At 45.9% G+C, this 21,208-nt stretch overlaps 1 protein-coding gene across 1 annotated transcript in view; it reads right to left on the bottom strand.

Moving 5' to 3' along the window:
- The window catches only part of Ent3 (equilibrative nucleoside transporter 3), a 155,566-nt gene that overhangs the window by 86,275 nt on the left and 48,083 nt on the right, over positions 1-21,208 (bottom strand). The gene's annotated exons all lie outside the window — the stretch shown is intronic.

Genomic DNA, 21,208 nt, shown 5'->3' with positions numbered 1-21,208 from the left:
CAATCATTTTTGAAGTTCGATTAACGCTCTTTTCACTCCTGATCGTGTTGTTTGCTGTAATATTTTTTTGGGGAGGTGATTGAAGGTCTGAGGAATGTAGTACTTTCTTACGCTTTTTCCCTAATGTGTTCTCATTGAAGGTATTTCAAAACCAGAATTGGGACGTAATGTTCTCCCGATGCTGCGTCGCTGTCGGAAGTCAGTGTTCCAAAAGTATTTGGGAACAATATGCGAGAGAAAAAGAGTGCCAAAATCCAGAAGTTTTAAATATTTAAACAACGTTGGCCCAGGCGCAGGAGGATTGGTATTATAGGCAATAATTTTAAGAATGTTCTTGAGTAGACCATTAATATTATCATTCCAAAACGATTAACAGTTGAAAAAACAGACTATGTCATACCGCACAACCGAGTATGCTAATGAATGCAGGATAGTTTTTTTTTATTCTTAGTGGAACAATCGATCGATCGTAAACGGGACATTAAGCAAGAAGTTTGAAGAAGTCGTGTACATATAAAAGACATGTGTTTGTTCCACGCTAAGTCTGAATCGAAGAAGACTCCAAGATATTTTACGGGATCAGTGTACTCAACAAGAGGACATGAGCAGGACGAGGATTTGTGAGAAAGATGATAAACTGGTATTTTTGCACTGACAGTTCGCAGCGGATTAGAAAACGTACCAGTCGTGCCTTGCACCCCTCTAATAATAATAATAATAATAATAATAATAATAATAATAATAATAATAATAATAATAATAATAATAATAATAATAATAATAATAATAATAATAATAATAATAATAATATTGTTGCGTGGTGGTTAGCCGAAGAATGAGGCGCGATGAACAATGGGAAAGAGATTATTTAATGGCCGCTGGCCAAGCGCGAGCGCTCCGCCCTCGCCATTGCCAGCTTTGTCGCAATATACTATGCAACGAGTCAGTGCTGTTTCACATTATGTTTCGTAACCTAACTTTGTGTACAATGGGCATAACAACATTTCTTAAGTACAATCGCTTCAGAAAACAGCAGTGCGAGGCATATGAAAGCCCAATTTCGATTTTCGATTAGATATATTTCTATAATGCCGACGTTCTTGCAATAATCGCGGTATGTTCTTACAGATCATTGTTATATTACAAATCTCACCTAAAACACCGCGACACTCTTTTCTGTTTGATTGCAACACTTAAAGAAAATACCAGCTGTCGTGAAACAGAAAAGATAAATTTGACTTAAAGGAAAATTGTTCGTAAGCCATGAACTCAAAAGGCTTGACTTTGATTAAGTCCGAGCCACCGAGCCCTGCAAAAGCAATGAAATAACTTCATCGTGCCATTTCCATGATACACCGTTTTTTTTTCATCTCAAAAATAAAAGGAATGTTCAGGCAGAAATCACGAATACCTATAACTCGATCATACCGAATATTCTCCAGTATTTGTGCTTTATGTGGTGGCAAAGGCTGCCTACGGAAACGGTCTTTCTGTGCTGTTGTCGCAAGTCACTGGATAAAAGTTCTCAATAACCCAGTTCCACTAAAAAGTTCGCCAGCGCTACCCTGACGCATCATCCTCACCAGGATGCTTCTGAATTCCATACGATGACGCCTGGGGAAAGACTTCTGACAGAGAGTGAACATTCCTTATCTGAAAAACAAAATTTACGCGTATAGGCCGAAAAGTGACACCCCCTCTAACGCTGACATCACGAGAGTATAAAGCGAGTAGGTCTATGGGCCGCAAACTTACAGGATGCCGCACACAGTTCACTTTGCGCTTATAAGACTTCTCTTTCGCTTTCAAAATTCGCATGCCTTCCTTCAGTGTCACTAGAAAAAAATATCAAATATTTCGAAGCCTGGGCTCCTGACGTAACATCGAGGATTCCCGCAAAGGCCGCAGGAATGCGTTACATGCGAGACGCCGAGGGTTTTATTACGAGCAAGAATAACGCCTAGCGCTCATCTATTACTGAACATAAAACAAAATTGGCGCGAAACGGGCCGGCTTTCGCGAAAGCCACAACGTGATCCCTAAAACAAAGCAGCGGAGCAAGGATGAAAGACACGAAGAAGAGTGTAAAACAAAGCCGCGACAAGCGCAACAAAGCGAAGGCAGCGCCACGCTCGACACCGCGGCACGCAGTGGCAGCACCGCGAGCCATCAATCAGCGCCCCGGCAACGACGGGCGAAGCGGCTGCAGTAACAGCAGCAGCGGCGGCGGCAACCGCCGACAAAATGCATTCCTGCCCGCGGCCCTTCGAGGAGAAAGTAATGCCACTCCTGGGGCACAGCGCGCGTGCCACGGTTGGGAACCCGACGTTGGGCGCCAACGCGCCCGACCGGGCTATCCATCAGCGACCAGCCGCACTTTCGTACCCTCCACCCCATCTCCCTCCCCCCCCCCTCCACCCCCCGGCTCCACATCCCGGAGGCTGAACATTGGGGGAGCAATACAGAAAAGGAAGTGATAATCCCATAGAAAAAAAAAATGAGCAACGAAAGCACACGCAAGTATTCGTTCTCTAGTCTCGGGTGGTATGTGAAAAATAAAGCAAAAAAGGAGTGCGTAAGAAGGAATGCAGTGAGTAAGTATGGTGGGAACCTGGGGGACAGAGCGCAGGACCGGGGCTTTCCCGTCTCATTGTGTCACAAACGGCTTGCTTCGGGGTGGGGGCGCAGGCATGAAGGTGCTAGCAGCCAGGTTAGTAGCTGCGGGTCAATCTACTAATTTGCCTCCGTGTATCGCAAGCTGGCCTACAAGTACTCTCGAAGCAAGGGAGAAAGAGAATAAATGAATGGATGGGTGAGTGAGGGTCAGTGAGAGAAAGAATGTGAGTGAGTGAGTGAGGGAGTGAGTGAGTGAGTGAGTGAGTGAGTGAGTGAGTGAGTGAGTGAGTGAGTGAGTGAGTGAGTGAGTGAGTGAGTGAGTGAGTGAGTGAGTGAGTGAGTGAGTGAGTGAGTGAGTGCCAACGAGTACGTGAGTGAAAGGAACCGCTAAGTTTCACTCAAGTTGAAACAGTACCGCTTTAGTGCTGGAAGATACCAACAGAAAAACGCTACAGTTACTAACGCTTTCCTTTTACAAGCGTCGACACTTTAAATAGACACCCTTATCTCATTTTTATTGAGCCATTTTCATCGAACAAACCTACGAACCAAATGCTCGCACCAGTAGTAAAGTCACGTCCAGAGCACGCACACATACCTTGTAATTCGTTAGAAAAGACAACAGATATCACGGCTCAACAAATCTCGCAACTAGCAAAAACTGCGGCCCTCGAGAAAACCTTGTTTACAAACTGCTCTCGAGGAAAACAACACTGGTTAGTTAGAAGGGCCCCTAAACCGAGCTTTAAACCATCCTTACTCTTCGAAGAACTGCGATACGTGACTCCCTAAGACCACAGAAGTCGACTTGCGCTCAGGCGAAAGGAGATAACACAAAATAATGGCAACACAAGTGTAGGTACGTCAGACAGTTTGGTAAAAAGTGCGAGAGAACGCCAAGTAGGTGCGATATATTCGCCGAGCGCTCCTGGTACACAGGGATGCCGGCAAAAAAAAAAAAACGGCTCAGTAAGATGTTTACCAGTACTACGCCAAGGTCACGGTAAGAAGCCCCTTCTAACGCCGTCGTTTGGTCTTATCTGTTTGTGTATCAGTGCGCTGATAAAATACATAAGTAACGCGAGAGTTACGGTGCTCGTAATAAAAACAAAAAGACTGCGATAGCGAAAAGATCTGGCAACCATGTATCAGACTCGGAGCCAACGCGGGCCTCTCTCCACGGACATATACCCTACATATAAATTCTACCACTGCGATTTGTTTTTCACATGTAAACAGAACAAAACTAAGGCAGAGCCGCTTTCGGCCGCCGCTAAGACAATGGCGATGTAGCGGCAAAGTCGGGCAACCATGTTTCAGGCGCAAAGCCGGGCACGCTCCTCTCCGGCCCTTCCGACTGGTCGAGCGAGGGAGCACGCGGCCGCATCGCCATCAATCACCGGGATTTCGAGGCTGCCTGAACACGGCTTCCGAGCCAGCTCCCTGGGGTGACATAACAAGCGACGCCAGCGCCGCCCCGGCCAACGCGTTACGAGCCCTAGCGGCCGGGACACGCTCCTCGCTCGATCTAATCAAGGCAGCGTCAGGTCGATTACAGGTTTACGACGTGCCACTACGGCGATGCGGAAGGCGCACGGCTCGGCCGTATATTGACCGTGGCGCCACCGCTTGAAGGAGGTGCTCGGATAAAAAAGGAATACAGCTTCGAAACAGCAAAGAGCCTCGGTGTGCAGGATTTGTTGTTCGACAGATCTCCGCTCTTGCAAATCGAGAGTAACAACATATGTTGCAGCTTGTTGCGCACGATGTACATAATCCGTTAGGTCGAGAAACGAGCAGTTCTGCAAAAGCAATGGTCCGGCTGTTTTCCCGTGTCCCATTAAAATTTTATTCATTCATTGCGGAAACAATTTAATGCGTATGTTTTTCGAAGTTTATGGAGCAATCTTGGCCATCGTAGCGGTAATAATATCATCACCTGACAACGCGCGATCCCGTCTGGCAAATTGCGATTGCACCACTTATGGTCACGAAATCCGTGTGAGACAAAGTAATAGTAGCGCATAACTGAACCTCATCGTGCATGTGAGCTTTGTTACAGCTTTCATTAAAATGATATAAACCTAACTTAATTAGATTGCTTGTCAGTGGGTGTCGATGACGCACTGCATTAGTAACTCTTCCGGCTTATAATTCTGAGATACCGTTTAGCTGAACGCAGCCAAGGTTCTTACACGAATTCATTAGTCTTGCTGGAAAGAACACTGCACGCTTTCAGAGCACGTTAGCGTCCAAACAATGCTCGCTCATTCTCTCCATGAAACAAATGCTGTAAAAAGTACCAACTTAAAAGCAAGAAACGCCCACGATGACGATGAAAGCCTTTATTGCGAGCCATTATTTGACAACACATTTGGATAACTAGAGCCTGAGGGAATTATATACTCGCCTGTGTCCTGTGCGCTTGAACTTAACTATGGGCGCAGCACAGCTGGCTTCGCGGGGTGTTACTCTTTATCTGAAGGTTACTAATTTTTGGAGGAATGCTCTATTATGTTATTTCCAGCTGCATTCTTGAGCAAAAGGGTCACGCCGGCTAAGCACCTGAGTTGCCTACTCTACAAAAATACCATAGAAGAACGCCTAAACGGCTCTATACACTGTAAAGACGAATTAGCATATAAAGGCATTAGCATTAGTAGAACCTGTTTTAAAGTACGGCATTACTGTACATAGTAACTGCTCCGAATACAAGAAGCATTAAATGTTATCCTAAATAGAATAGTGAACACTATATCTTACGCCACCGGACTACACTCGGTTGACATGAAAGGGAAATACGATGAGTTAGGCATCCTTCAGATTCGTGAACTCTTCCACTTTGTTGTCTTAACGCGGTATTATTATTCAAATGAATATAAGACTCCCGTAAAAAAAATGTCATCTTGAGAAAAACGGAACGTTTTGTTAAGCCACGGGTTTATACAAACTATGGTAAAAAGATGCGCAATTATTATGTACTAGCTGTATTTAATAAAATTCCCGATGATCCATGTATTGCAAATAACAAGCGTAGGATGATGATGGACATAAGAAATTGGCGTGCAAATGTATTGCCTTGTGTAGAGCTTGAGTTCTTTCATATGTGCTGTTTTGTGTTCAGACTTTTTTCTCTGTGTTCGCACGACTGTTTAGACAAGAAATGTATTACTGCAGAGTTATTTCTCCACCTGCTGCCTGATCAGCCAACCAGCAAAATGTGCTTAGGCAGATCAGAATTTGTGAATATGTACGCATACAAACGAATAGATTTTGATTTGATATGATTTGATTTGATTTGATTTGAAGGAGTACAAAGGAAGATGTCCTCTAGACCACTCCCTTTTAGGGAAATAGTATACTGCCCAAACCCCTGATTAGACTTCGAGCCCCAAGTATTCTGAATGCTCATTCTTGGCAAAGGGAGCATATTCCCTCCGAAAAACATAGTAACTCGATGCCGTCAACAAAGGGAGGAAGGTTTTAAACGTGGCACCAGAGGTGGTGACGTTAGCAAATACACGAGCTGAAGCCTCGGTTAAAATCTTCGTAACTGCTACAACTTATCATGTTTCTAAGAATCGTAAGTATTTTGTATTTTTAGCAATGTGAATCTACCCCAGGACTTGGGCACCCCACTTCCCTAAAAGGGAAGTGAGCTAAGGAAAAGCTTACTCCCTTATTTCTCCCATACAAGATAATTCGTGTTTAGAGTACACCGAGACAAGAGTGGAAGGGGGTTCACCTTCCGAGTTGTATACGCTGAGCACACAAACCGAATAATGTTTCCCGAAGGTAATGTAGAGCCACAAAGAAATGGCAGACCTTAAGGGATGTGGGGAAAAGGGGACGAGGATCCTCAAAACGAGGCGGTCAGTCGTCGTTACCGTCGCACGGGCAGCGAAATTAGCCGGCGTGGGGAGAAAAAAAACTTACGCCAGAAAAAAAAATCAGAGCTTTTATTCAGCGACCAATGGCGATCTTTGAAAGAACCACAGAAAGGGAAAAAGGAAATAGATTGAGAGAGAGGAAAAAAGGGGGCCCGGGCTAATCAAATGTGTAACGTAAACCCGGCTCTTCAGGAACACGACTTCGGCTGATGGTTCTGCCTGTTTGCACACAGCCACACCGAAGAAAGGGCTATATAAATAGCGAGGATGGTAAGGAAGAGAGAAAGGAGGATTGGGATGGAGTATTGGAAATTGCGGTGGGGGCGCTGGGAGCCAGTAAGATAGAGGACAGTAGTGGCCCTCCCAAATGCCTTTCTCCGGGGGTCAGTGCTGGTCTTGTAACGACTCAGCACTTCATTACTGCACCCAAGCAAACACGTATACAAATACCGAGGAGGACTTGGTACAAAAGTCGTTTAGTTTTTTTTTGCGCGCGCGTGTGCGGGAAGAGAATAAACGGTGGACCAGCAAACGCCGCAGCCAATTTGGAAGCCCGTAACGCTCACGGCACTGGCTACACCCGGCTGCGTACGATGCAATAAAACGTGCGCCTTTATGTTCCCAGTTACCCTTCATTCACGTTTAACGTGCGGAGGGGAAAGCCGCCGAAAACATGCTCCAATGAGGCGAGTGTAGACAGAGGAGGCTTATGTCGGATCGATACGGCTGGAGAAGTTGGAACACAAACTGGCGGTTTTCTTCTAGCTGCAAATTATTGTTTATATAAGAAATATACAACGCGTGCACTTCGTGCTGTATCTCGATGTAGACGAAGGCACGTTAGCATGGCTCTGAGTGTTAGCAGAACATTGTTTGGATAGCGGTATGGGCTGGCGAGACTTGTTTTGACCAGTGTTGACTCCGAGGGAGAGATAAATTGTTGAAATAACGAGATGCATTTGACCCTCGGCGAGCCCTGACCGGGGCATTTGGAACAAAAAAAAAACTTCCGAATGAACTTTTTAACCTGGAGATCTTGTTATTTTGAAAACTGAGAAATTCCTCGATGAAGTTTGTGCATATGGATTGCACAGCAAGGTGGCCATAATGAACGCTATAGAGTTCAGTTAAAAAAGCAATTTGTTAACTCAAGTGAACTGATTGACTCTTTTAGGTTTTGGTTTTAGGGCACCATATTATACTGCAAAATTGAAGACCGTCAACATCGAAAGCGACCCCAGTTTAAAGTTTAAACTTTCTTAATCGACATTGTGGTTTGAAAAAGAAAAGCGTCAAATATACGCTTCTGAAAGCTAATTGGGCTGGCTTTCCCGTGTCGCCTGTTTATAAACGGGCGTCTGTGCACGTGGTGGCGGGCCCAAAATCACATGAACTTCATCTAAAACATAAAATACCAAACTGCGTCTGTATTTGCCGCTTTAAAAATTCAAGCGACGTCATTTTATCATTACGCAAAGCCGGAAAGCCAACTCAAGAAGATCTCAAAACCATATTTTTGACCTTCGATAATTCGAACCACAAAGCCGGCTAAGAAATTTTAAGAACTGCGCTGGCCTTTATTATTGACGGCATTCAATTTCGCAATACAATCTTCCGCCCAAAAACTAAAAGCCAGTTAGTAAATCGCAGTTAATGATCGTCTCTTAATTTAACTCTATCACATACATAATGCCACCATGCTGTACAATCCAGTTGCGCAGACAGTATCGACGTTGCTGTCATCGTTTTAAAAAAAAAACCTGGAAACGTTGAATGAAACCACTAGTAAATAACAAATTTATGTATCATACACTAGCCCTTTTATTGCGCATCGGCTTTCTATATTATAGTAAGTGCTAATACCACTTTCTGATGATCTAATGCAACTGAAATGCTTCGTTCAATTTACAGCGTAACTTAAGTTCTAGCAGGGAGTGGCCGTACGTCTTAAAGCACAACCAAATCCTCTTAGGCCCACTGTTGTCTAAGGCAGAACATGACGCTACCGCTTAGGGCTCAGAGCAAAGCCTCGCTACAACAACGTTTTCGTAGTTCAGCGCCCTGTTGAAATGCAAACACCACGACCAAGCACTGAGTCAGGGACCTCATGGTCGGCTATAAAAACCAATAGACGCTCAGTTCACTGCCACTGACTTCGTTACTAGAGCTGTGTGTATAGGTCCCTTTCCTCTATTTTTCTCGTTCCCTACAGATGGTCTGTATCTCATAACCATCACGATCGCCTATTCTCTAAAAAGCAGCGAGCAGGGTGCGACACAAAGAAGTTATTTACTACGCCGAATGTTAATGGCAGGATGCAGAAGATAAGGCAACTTCCCCACGCATGCACTCCTCCGCTTCTGACACACTGGCCAGTGGCCATCGCGATCGGACCATCGTCGTCCATTCGGTGGCACACAATCACACGCTCACGCCACTGGAGGCGAAGGCGTAAGGGCCGAAACGCAGTAACAAAACCCACGCGCGCACCACTCACAACTGGCGCGGGGAAAAATCCGGGGCGTTGCGACGCCCATCAAACGGGCCGTGGAGATAAGCCGGCCCAAACGAGCCCGTGAGCTTAGCCAGGAACACCGGAAATTGGCAGTCCTCGGCTCAGGGGGAAAGACCAGCGGACTCTCTTCTTCTCGGTACCGTGGACAGGTCCGATTCGGACTGTTCGGTGGCGCCCCCTAGCGGTGGTAGAAAGAAATGCAACGCCGGATACCAGCAAACCAAACAAAGCAAAGTAGTTGGGGGGACGCTGCGAACACTGCTCTCAGAGAAAACTTCACGATTCACCGTGATCCAGTACCTGTTTTAGATTCTATTCTAGCCTTAGCTACATTTTCTTTGTTTGCGACGCCGATAGGCACTCTATGATCAAGCTGAGTCATCCTCGCAAAAGCATAGATGATACATCAAGCAACAAAGGAGAGCAACCATACAGTCATCCCGATCAGCATATTTGCATACTACAACATGCAGGCGCACTCGAGCAGACGACACGTAAATGTGCAATCACGTGATATGATTTTGCTGAAAAACGTCTCAGAATACAACGCATAATGTAACACATACCGATGGGAAATCTTAAATGATCATCGCAATGGTAATCGTTGGTTTTAAAAAGAAGAGAACTACTTGATTTCGAGAGCGAAATTTACTCGTTGGTTTCGACTTCAAAGAATCTCAGAATGCAACCCAAAAGGTAGCACATCCCTAGGGCAAATAATAAATTACTTGCCTGCTACTGATTCTTGGTTAAAAAAAAAGACGTGAAAAGTACGCTTCCAGAAAGTATATTAGAACAGTTACCTTGCGCGCTCATTAACGCAGCGCTAATTTACTCCACCATAGACTCAATGGAAACAAGCGATTTTTGGAAACAAGCGATATGGGCGGCCAATATGCTTTTGAGCGTGCTGTCTTCGTGTTTTGCGCATCAGCAATTAGTTCAACTTGACCGCAACATGTCGTGACTAAATGAAGTGTAAGCGTTCCTTTTAATTAAGCGCCATTTCGTATCATGGTTGTGTGGGTGTGTTTTAGCGAAAGGCAAAAGAGGTACAGCCATTACGTGTAAGGAAAAAAAAATGTAAATGTAAGATTTATATTTTTCCTTCTTTCTCCTCCTCTCCTTTTTTACATTCTCTCCCACAATCTCCTTGCATTCTTTAGCTACGATCCGAGCACCGGACTGTTATTTTACAGAGACCAAGTTTTTTTTCTTTCGTGAATGTTCATTCTTGTTTTCAAAATGTGCTTCTCCACACTAAGCCCATTTCTGTGGCAAAGTACTCTTTACAGGCATAAACGGAGCAGAGTAAATGCAGTGACAACCCTCTCGGTGAATTTTCCCCGTTTCAGGGAGTTTGAGGACTGAAATTTGGGGAAAGGAGTATTTAGGAAGTTTCGCATAACTTTAAGAACAGAAATTGTATCTCCTTTTTAATTCGCGGAGTTTTCAAGCTGCAGCAGTGAAAGGGGACCTGAAACAGATATGTTTGGGTCCAAATGAGGGAATTTTTGGTTACGGCATGACAAATTTCTGGAGCGAAAGCATCAATTGATGCGAAAGAAAATCACAAAGTGAATCCATGTAAACTAATATCTGTATATGTAGTTTAAATAAAACATAAAACTATATTTCGCAAACAGCGAAGAAGATCCCCTTTCAGGCAAAGAGCAATTTCTATCACGCTTTTAATGTCTACATGATCACTGCAGCTATAGACAGCTGCTCGCTGTCTCCTGCACAAGATACGCACGTCAGAGCCACGTGTACGAGACAGGCGCCTCTCCCTGGCAATAAAGAATGGCTAGAAAGGCAGGCATCTTGAGTACAAATCAGCCCCTTTGCAAGCGCGGTGCCAGACCCCTCCTCCAGCCTCCATTTTTTCCATCATTTCTTTCCAAGATAAATGCTAGAAACCTAAAAGCCACACTCCAGGACAAGGCACGAGCAAGACGCAGGGCAGATCTCTCTCAGCCAAACGCAGGGCAGGCCGCGAAGAAGCGAGCGTTGCCGAAAAGCACACGCGAATATTTCTCCCAGCCGACAGCGGCAATGGTGTTCTCCAATGCATCCGGCGCGCCACCCACGTTTATACAGAGGCACGATCCATACTCCAGATAGCGGACGAAGGGAAAAAAATATGTTACCGAACGGGAGATAAAAAAAAGCAGGGGGGGGGGGGGGGGGGGGGGATGGCGCGAGCGGGGAAAGGCTGCTCTGGTGTAGGGAATGTGGATGAGGAGGGCGGAGGTTGCGTTGGAGTGCGCGTAAGTGACGTTCCCGGGCGTAGATGACGGTGTGATATACTGACGCACCCTTACGACGACGGCAGCCCCCGACCACCACCACCAGGTCTCAACCTTCCCCCCCGCCTCCCCCCCCCTCCTACTCGCCCTTCCCTTCCCGGCACCCCCAGCACTGCTGCCAGCGAGGAGCGTTCGTTCAGAAGAGAGCAATATCAGAGCCACAGCCTGTTTCCTTACTGGCGAGGCTCGGGCTGCTGCTGCCGCGTGAAGCTTGCGTCAATATCTGCGCCGCTCCCGGCCCGTCCTCACGGCGCGCGTCTTCTATCCACTTCCTTATGACCGAGGTTTGTTGCCCTTGTGTGTGCGCGCAAGGAGCTGGAAGAAAAACAGGGGCGAACGTTCTGCCTCCCCAACTCCTCGGAACGAAATGCAAGGGAAGAAGGCGGGGAAGGAAACGGTGCGGCGTGGGCGTCGTAAGGCGGTAAAAGATGGCCCGCGAAGCCCCGCCGCCGGACGGACATAAAACAGATGGACGTATCGGTTGAGGTGCAGGATGCGCGAGACGTGGGAATAGAGACGTGCTGGACGGGAGGTGAAGACCGAGAGAGGCGCCGGAGAAGTAGTGAATCAGGTATATGACCGAGCCTCCACGGGCACGTAAGCACTGGATGCTGGAATTGAGACGAAGAAATCGAGGCGGGCAGTGATGCAGATACGCTATGCAAATAAGACGAGTTGTTTTCTTTCTATTGCCGGCTTGGCAACAAAAAAATTGCATCACGGGAATATAACAAAGCAAGCACTGATTGAATATCCAAGCGTGCTCTCGAGGCTTCAGCAACATTACAGGGATACCAGGGTGGACAGCTTTTACAGTTGTAAAAGTAATTCGGGTGGGTTATATTTGCTTTCCGATCCATTTCTTAAACTCGAGTTCAGCGCCTATGTTTTGTACTGAGCAGACATTTTTTCATGCGTTCATTAGCTATTAGCGTATGTACAAGTTGAGAACCAATCACGGCGCCCAATCACCCTTGTCTTTATCCTCAACCATCATGGCAATATTTCTTAGCATCTGCGCCTACCCTGAAGATTAAGCAAACTAGCGCGGTTTACATCAAGGTTAACTCTCTGCCTTGCACGAATTATATGGCTTCCTCACGCCACAGGCTCGCCTCTTTGCAAAGGCGGGTTTGAGATTGCCAAGCCCCAGTAAAAGTTGGTGACAGTTACTAAAGCGAAAAGAACTTATTCCAATGTGCGCGCATTGGGAACTTCTTGACCGTAAAAAAAGATTTCGTTTGGCGTCCGCTGTGTGCGACGTATCCGAGCATCACAGTATGGTGCATTGCAGCAAATGCGCTGTAGTTGTGTGGACAGTATAGTGGCGTGATTGCGGAAAGTCAGTTCAATAAAATTTCCCCGTGACGCTCCTAGCGCGTAAAGAGATCACCACCGTTAATACGCCGGAACATTCGAGACGTGAGACAACAGATGCGAAGTGACTATGTTTTTTTTGTAGGGTTTAATGACCCGAAGCCTCCCGTGGCTCGTAATGAACATCGTAATAGAGGAATATTGCTTAGTTTCGACATTCTGGGTTTCCTTAACGTGCACTGACATCGCACACAACATGGAAGTGTTGCATTTTGCCCTCCTGCAAAACGTGGCCCCCCCGGCCGAGATTCCATACCGAGACCTTAGGTGTCGGACGTAAAGCCACTGAGCCAATAATAACGCAGCGGGTCTCTGGGTCACCATGTGCCATTATCCATGCTGTACTTTGCAACGCGTTTCTTTTTTAAAACAAGAATGCTTTGTTGGAACTTTTGCTTTACTCTCACGTCTTATGTTCGAAACAAAATAGCCGGGAACAGGCTTTTGGCACAGTCCGCATAAACGATTGAAAAACCTGATACACAAAACGTGCGCTCAATTGCTTAAATACGCTCTGGTGCCGTAAATGCAAGATCCATCGAAGGTTGACCCTAAGGTTGTGCACTTCTGTGTCGAGAACAGTGCGTTCTTTTGACAGTGCTTCACCGTACGTTGAAGAAAAATATGTTGACGAATAGCGGTGTCCTCAAATAAACTGTTGCACGACCTCTAAATGTTTCGTTGACGACAAATGTTTCGTTCCAAATTCACCAAAGAGCCTTCGCAAAATACACTTAACATAGCTTCACATTCGTGGCCGGCAATCTTGAAACTCAGCTTTAGCGAGCATTTGGTAGAGTAGAATAGAAGCACTCTATTGTTCTACATGCCTAATGAGCGCATAACAAAGCGATATTTGTGAAAACAATTTTCTCAGCATGTTCTTAAATGAAACAGCAGTGACAAAACCGCAATTGCCCTGCAGTATCCACATTGCAGCCGCAAATTCACTTTCACACTAAGAATCAGCCGTCTCATAGTAATCATGGATGGATAGACAGCCTTCTTGCCCTCACGTAGAGCTGGCTTCATCTGCAGAATCCAATTTTAGCCTGACATCCTCGCCAATACATTATCCCCGCTAGCTAAACTTGTCCCCTCGAGTGTCACGTTGGAGTAAACGAAGTTGCGAACTTTCAAGGTGCGCAGTTTTGTGGTGCGGACTTTGGGGGGTTTTGGAAGTGCAGCGGAGAATCTTAGGAATATAAAAAGCGTCCCAAAGGTCCTCCACAGCCAGCCAGAGCCAGTCAAAGGAAAACTGTACACATTCTGAAAGGTGCTAGAAGATGCTGTTATGGCTAAGTGAACGAACTGTTAAAAAGCAGGCTGTTGCTAAGGGAAAATCCTTGGGAAATTCTTGGAAACGGTGGTTGAGAGACAGGAAATGGGAAAGGAAGAGGGTAATTAACAATTTACATAAAAAATAGCGGAGAATGCTGCTTTCTATAGAATTCCTTGAGATGGAAGTGGGAGATCGCACCTCTCCTTGAATCCGCCCCTGCTGCCGCCTGTCATTTCCAAAACTCTCGAGTATGCAGAACCCGCATAATTTCTGGAAGAGCAAAAGTATACCTTAGGCAAGCATCTCTTCATCTTTATACATTCATACAGGACTAGTGTACACTTTTAAGAGAACTGACTCGCCACCCATGTAATACTATAAAAAAAGGCAACGCACTTTTTGCAACCATAGCGCTGACAGGAGTAATGAAACACAAAAGAAACGAGCTCAGAAAGCCACCCGTCAGTTCCTGGCACGTACCACATAATTTCAAAGAGCGGTGCGGTATTAGCAAGTATCACTTTTCCAATATGTCCGGTGCATCTCATCTTACCTGCGTTTCATATTTTGTTTCCTTTTTCCACTTTTTCTGGAAAAAAGAACATCCTCTCCAAGAGAACCGAAAACGAGCTCTGTTCGTTCATCCACGAGCCAGTTTTATTTTCGGGAAAAGCCACCATAATACACACATAAAAAGAAACTATCATCACTCCGCATCTCGCATTTCCATGTTATCAGCGGTGAGTGCTTTTACTCACTTCATATTTACTTCGCACACGAGTTCTTATATTTTAATCTAGCATACACTGCGTAGATTCCACGGGCTCCGCCTTCTGGGGTTTCACCGTCCAACCCCGCAAACGTCTGACGGGTGGGAAAGCCCCCTTCACTGCACCCACCCAACTCGTCAAGTCGCCTGCTTTTAGTGAATTCATAATAAAAAAAGAAACCAAAAAAACGGATGTTGAACTAAAGAAGCAGGGAGACGGGATCGTTCTCTACGTGCGAATCTCAGCGCGGGGACCGGTGAGGGAGATACAGGTCCCCAGTGGGGAATGAAGCCCCTGCTGCAAACAGGGACACGAGAAGCGCGGAGCCTAGAGCCAGTCCCAGATGTGACAAGCGGGTGGATTTATCCCCGCAACGCATCCTCCCACGGGGCTCAGAGCTAGCTAGCTGGATGCCTCATTCTCATTCTCACCGTTAAGCCTTCGGCGCTGTCAGCTGAGCATTTGGTAGCGCGTCGAAAACAGGGACGCATTTCGTGCAGGGGTTGAAACGCGCTGCAAAGCTGTCAGAAGCTGTCATTTCCAAACTTTTTAACGGATGTACGTAGGCCGCTAGTTGTCACGAATTTTGTTTGCATATTTATCCGGTAAGCGAAGAAATTTAACGATCGACGGAAGAAACGGATTCGGAACAGCGTAATAAAGCAGGAATAATTAGGAATCATTGAGAGAAGCCTTTGTCCCCCAGTGCACTCAATTCGCTCATTTTCGACTCGAAGTTGAACCGCTCAACTCGGCCGATCTTTATTTCACTTTTCGCATGGTAATAATCCGTAGTTATCCAAAAGTGCCCCTTTTCAAGCGTTTTCCTCTAGTTTAAATTTTCTTATGTTTACTTCCTTCTTGTTCTTAATTTTCGTTTTGAGTTTTTGTTTGTCCTGGTTTGTGCGTTTGCTCTTTGCGGAACAATTTTACGTTACCCACACCTGATGCAATACCTGGCTTGTGAGGCCCTTGATGTGTGCTACCTCGATGGAAAGAAACGCGAACAACCCTTCGCCAACACACTCCGCTGTTTCAATTTATTTTAACCGTGCTTTTACTTGAGTAATAGCAAAAAGACCCTAGACTCGTCCATGATGCATTCCAGGACGACTCTAACGTCTTTTTCGTACCACCCAGGTAAAAGCGTGATGAAAATAAATTCCAACAGCGGGGCGTGTTGGCGCCAGGTTGTTCGCGTTTCTTTCCATCGAGGTAGTACATCATAACCATCATTATCAACCTTACTACGCCCACTGCAACGAAAGGGCGTCTTTCATATCTCTCCACACAACCCGAACTTGTGCTAGCTAAGGACACCTTGAGCCTGCAAACTTCCTAATCTCATCCGCCCACTGAACATTGTGTGGCCCCCTTCTGCTCTTCTCTTCTCCAGGAAGTAAATAAAATAAACAAGACACTGTTAACGGTCGTGGTGGTGGTGAGGAAGATGATGATAACACTAAAGCTAACTCAACGGTCTGGTTTGCAATGTAGCTCACCGATAACAAATGCATACGTAACTCCGAGGACGTCAGCTATCGAACGTTCGCAATCCTGTCAGCAAGGTGCGAATTATTTTCGTAATAGTAACAGCGTAAAAGTTGACTCAGAGAGCAGAGATCCGCGCCTAACCGGAAACCTCAAGAACGCCCTAAAGTAGGACCGTTGTCGGCCCCTTCTTGTGTATTCCAGTACTTCACAGCGTGATGCACCGTGTTAGACAAAAGCTTTTGTTGCGTAAAAAGAAGTAATAAATGTAATTATTGATAGTTTATGTATGCCAACAGGACAGGGGAACGTATTTGCATTTACGCCAAAAAAAAGGAAGACGTTATACAGGCGTGGCGCGATGTCGTACTAGTGGCCTACTATAGAGGACGTCATAATTTTTGGATCTTGCTTATTACTGCGTCTTTCAGTCTGGCGTATAAATGACGAAATGATGTTCTTGTCACGTATTACCATCGATTTGTCGGCTTCAAAAAAAAATGCTATGCAGGACCCTTATTAAAACTGCCACCACTGTTCATTTTTCTCAACAAAATTTCTTGCTGCCTTCACTGTGCCTATAAATATCTACGCATGCCTGTGTGCGCACCTCTTGCAATACACACTTTCCCACAAATGAAACAATAAAGCAAAAAGCCTTACTAAAGTTAGACTGAGGCCAGTCAAAACGTTAATATAACTTGTTCGTATTGTTTTCGATCAGGCGTCTGTCTACAAAATATATCTTCAAGATCATTGCGATTTATTTCCGGTCAACTTTTCTTGCTATTTATCTCTGCTTTCTCAACCATAGTCGTTTTTCCGCCGAGGTAAACGGAGGCAGATAGTTTTTTCTTCCGTGACGCAGGAGCCAGTCCCGTTTTCTCGTGTCAAACGCTTTATTATATTTTTCTTTCACCCTCCCTGTCAGCCGCGGCAGCAGGCTCGGACTCTATGGCCTCACCGGACCATGTCAGGCGGTAGTGCTGCTGCGTCAACGTTTGCCCCCGTGACACCTCTTTAATTTGGTCCCGCCTGGGCATTCTCTCCCTACTTCTCCCCACCAACCTTCGCAAACCCATGACCTCCCCTAACCCATGCGTCCGTCATCCCGTAGGCGCAAAGTCACGAAGCAGGCAGTTCAGGCCAGCGGACGGGACACTGTACACATATACTCACACACACACACACACACACATCTCCCTCGTGTCCGGACTGAGGAAGTAAGACGAAGACGACAGCGTGACCGCAGCCGTAGTCTCGTCAGAGACCGTCCTCCCCCCCCCTTCCCCCCCCCCCCTCGGTCTTCGTGTTTGTCAACCCCCTCCATCCTCCAATTCCCCTTTCCCCGTTTCCCTAGCCAGCCTTCCTTTTTTTCCTTCTGACATCTCCCCCAGCCTCCCTTTGCTGGCACACGTCAGGTCTTTGACGATGTGTGCGAAGAGCCAACGGGGCGTGATTCTTGGGCGCATGCCAACGTAATCTCACTGCAAGCCGCCACGCTTTCCTCCTCCCCCTCCTATTCGTCACCCTCCTTCCCTTTTCCCCTCGTCCCTTTTCCACCTCACCGCCCTTGCGACCACTGGGACGCCTCCCCCTGCAGTCTACTCGGTCGCCTATCGCCCGTCGTCGATTACGGGGTCTCGTGTGCACGACATGCTCCCCCCCCCCCCCCTGTGTCGTCACCATAGCTATCGTCGTTCTTTGGGAGAGGAGAAGGAGAGAGGGGGGGGGATTCTTGTCCTTTTGCTTCGTCTGACGCGCGGCTGCGCGCGACAGCCAGACGGCAGCAGCCCGACCATGTTTGCCGCCGCGTACGAGTTTCTCTTTCCTATATTGACATCCAGCACGGATAGGGGGAGATCAAGTAGACTGGGGTGCGTCGTAATTTTTCGCGGCGTCCGCTCGTCCTCAAGGCCACTGTCGCATCTTCCATTGAAAGACATATGCTATGTCCCCCAAGAAAAAAATGTTGAGTGAAAAAAAAAAGAAAATAGATTTCAGAAGTCTGTTCTGGTATTTCAGACTAAGGTAAGTAGGGTCGAGAGACAGAAGGACAGACGATAGCAAAAAAAAATAACGAAAGTGAGAAATGTAGTCTTTGGCCAAAACTTTTCAGGCAGTATGGTCTCCGTTTAGGAAATTTAATGGGAAATCTCTGGAGCTCAGGATGCGCACCATGTCATTACACCGTGCGGTACACCCTGCGAACTAATTGAGCTCTTGCATATTAACCATATATGCAAACTTTGAGAAATGAAACTCAGACACAACAACACAGGCGCGAGCTCCACACAAAGATCGCCGATTGTTAATCGTCCGCCGGTCTGGATACTGTTCCTTATTTTTGAGTTCTCATTCGCATTCGAATGTTCGTACAATGAGAGTAGAGACAGTACAGGCATTGGGACTTCAATCGGACGTAATTGAATTAAACTGGCGCTTCGAAATCACACGTCAGTGTACACACTGTCCCGCACTCGCCCAAGAGCTTACAATTAGATGCAGAGGTGGTACCCAAGACTGATTTTTTAAATTTCCTAGCTGAATGTGCACCGAGCGCCACTCCTCCACCCCCCCCCCCCCCCCTCCTGCCAGCTGTAGTTGCTTCAACTACATTGCGACTGTGCGCGGAGGTCCCCCCGGAGCTAGACACGAGTGGCAATATGAATATCGTAATGAAATTCAGCCAGAGGTTTCTTTTTATTTATTCATAGTGCCAGCTTATGCCAAGAACAACGAAAAACGCAATACTTGCAGCCATGCACATAACTTTGCAGACCTTTAACAAATCACTTAACATGAAGGATAAAAAGGTTAACACATCATACACTCAACATAATTTATGATAAAAAATGAAAAAAGCAAAGAGGACACGACGCGTGTACGAAATGCACTGCTATTATAAGTTCCAACTTATTTTGGTGCATTTTATTCATATTTGTAGAAAGTTTCGTGACAACGTGTTTTGCCAAGCTGCCAGTGAAATAACATTGCCGGGCAATGAGAGATTGTCTTCCACCTTTGTCACCCAGAAAGCACTCCGCAAATAAAACTGATGCTTGAGCTTGAAGCATTACCTTACCAAAGGTGTATTCCGCTTCACTGAAAAGAGATTTTCAGTGTTCGAACGCAAAATTTTGTTATTCCTTAACAGCAGCTTTACGACAGGTAACTGTGTAAATTAACGAAAAAGAAGGAAAGGGGAAGCATACTGCTTCTGGACAGTTTTATTCATACATTTAACCTGCGTTTTCTCATATTGCTTTAATGAAAAGTCAGGGTTCAAATAGCTGTAGAAAGATTTTAAAAAAACAGGTGTTTCTAAATCGCGAATCCCCCGCCCCCCATGCTTTTCTGAGGAACGGTATACGTACCACTTCATCAGGGACAATTAAGCGAGTCAAAAACTGTCAGGAGAATTCGCGCTGTCTTCGCAGCTTGAACTCCGCTTTGAGCGCTAACCATATTAGCCGTCAATTTGCTAACATAACTAGCCAGTTCAAAGTGCAGCCGTCAGTGGGTTAGCAGAAGTATCAAGGCATGCACAGAACAGCTAATTAAAGTTATTGTTCACGCAACCGAGCTATTACGAAAAAGCAGACCCTCGAATGTCGCATTACGAAGCATTATTCTTTCTCTCTCTCTATTTGCATGAAGCTGAACTAACACTAACCTTTAATTGCAACTCAGGGATTAAACAACTTCTAAGAGAAACAGTACAGTCTGCAGTGCGTTCTCCACGACGGCAGTTTCTGTCACAGCAAAACGTCACGAAGCAGCAGCTATTGCTTTTCCTGTATTGCACATAAACTGTCAGCTGCCAGCTGCTCCTTCCAGCTACTAAACATGGGGAACGCTAATGAACCTGCCGCTTCTGTGGCTACCTCATTCCGCTACCTCATTCACTACATTAAGTCATGTATACTTAAAACTTGCACAATATCACGCAAAACGAGCGCTTGCAGCATCGTCATTCAACTTAAAAGCCGACGGTTCTTAATTGATAACTCCAAATATTTATCCAAACATTCATTAGAGAAAGCAAACGGAGCGTGTATGCTGTTTGTTGCCACAGTATTGCATAAAGAACTGACAGATACCTACTGAATATTTCGAAACCATGCTCAACCTTAGAGGTAGGAGCCTGATTACTCATGTATTCCACATATCTATACACCGTCTCAATAGTTCCTTGCAGCACTACTAAAGCTGTGATGAGTGCAGAGGCGACGTTATGAAGCTGCCGAATGTACAATTATAAAATGGACAAATGTGAATACGGTACAGCGTGCTTTAAAGTGCGCATGCGCCAAGCGCAATTTCAAATCGAGCCTTAAGCTAAGCTCGGATTATGTAAACACTTTCCTGAATTCAGCCTAGGCGGCGCTTTCGCGCGCTAAAATAGCGCCTCCAACATGGCGGCGCGCTTGAATCAAGCCCCCTCGTTTTGAAGTAAATTCGTCGTTGTTACTGAGGTTTTGAGTACGTTCACTGGTAATAAATAGGAAATTGGGATTTTGCTTTGTTTAAACTGAGCTACAGCAAAATACGTAAGTGATAATTCTGCTTTATTTTTTATTTCGAGTGGCAACCCTGCCGTTCCTAGACCTAAGGAAGAACGTCGGTTGGCTTAAAAAATGGCGTCTGCTCTAGAAACCAGATGGCGTCATTTGGCTAAAATTATTACTGTCATTGGGAAATTTTCAAATGTCTAGAAATCACCGTTACGTCTCTGTTTGCAGGTGCAAACAATAACTTCCCTGGAAATGCTCGCTTTCAGCGTACTCAAGCGTGCATATAGGCTATTCGTAAACTGCACCATGTTCCTTCAGTGTTGATGACGCTCTTGCAGCTATATCTGAATACGCCGTGAGCAGACGATAAGCAGACGACGAGGCGTGGAGGAACACGTTCAACGCGCTCTACCGATTGACTGAGGAGGTCTCTAGCTACCA

The sequence above is a fragment of the Amblyomma americanum genome, chromosome 8 (genome assembly GCF_052857255.1).
Source record: "Amblyomma americanum isolate KBUSLIRL-KWMA chromosome 8, ASM5285725v1, whole genome shotgun sequence".
Classification (NCBI taxonomy): domain Eukaryota; kingdom Metazoa; phylum Arthropoda; class Arachnida; order Ixodida; family Ixodidae; genus Amblyomma; species Amblyomma americanum.
This window is presented reverse-complemented; position numbering and strand designations above follow the sequence as displayed.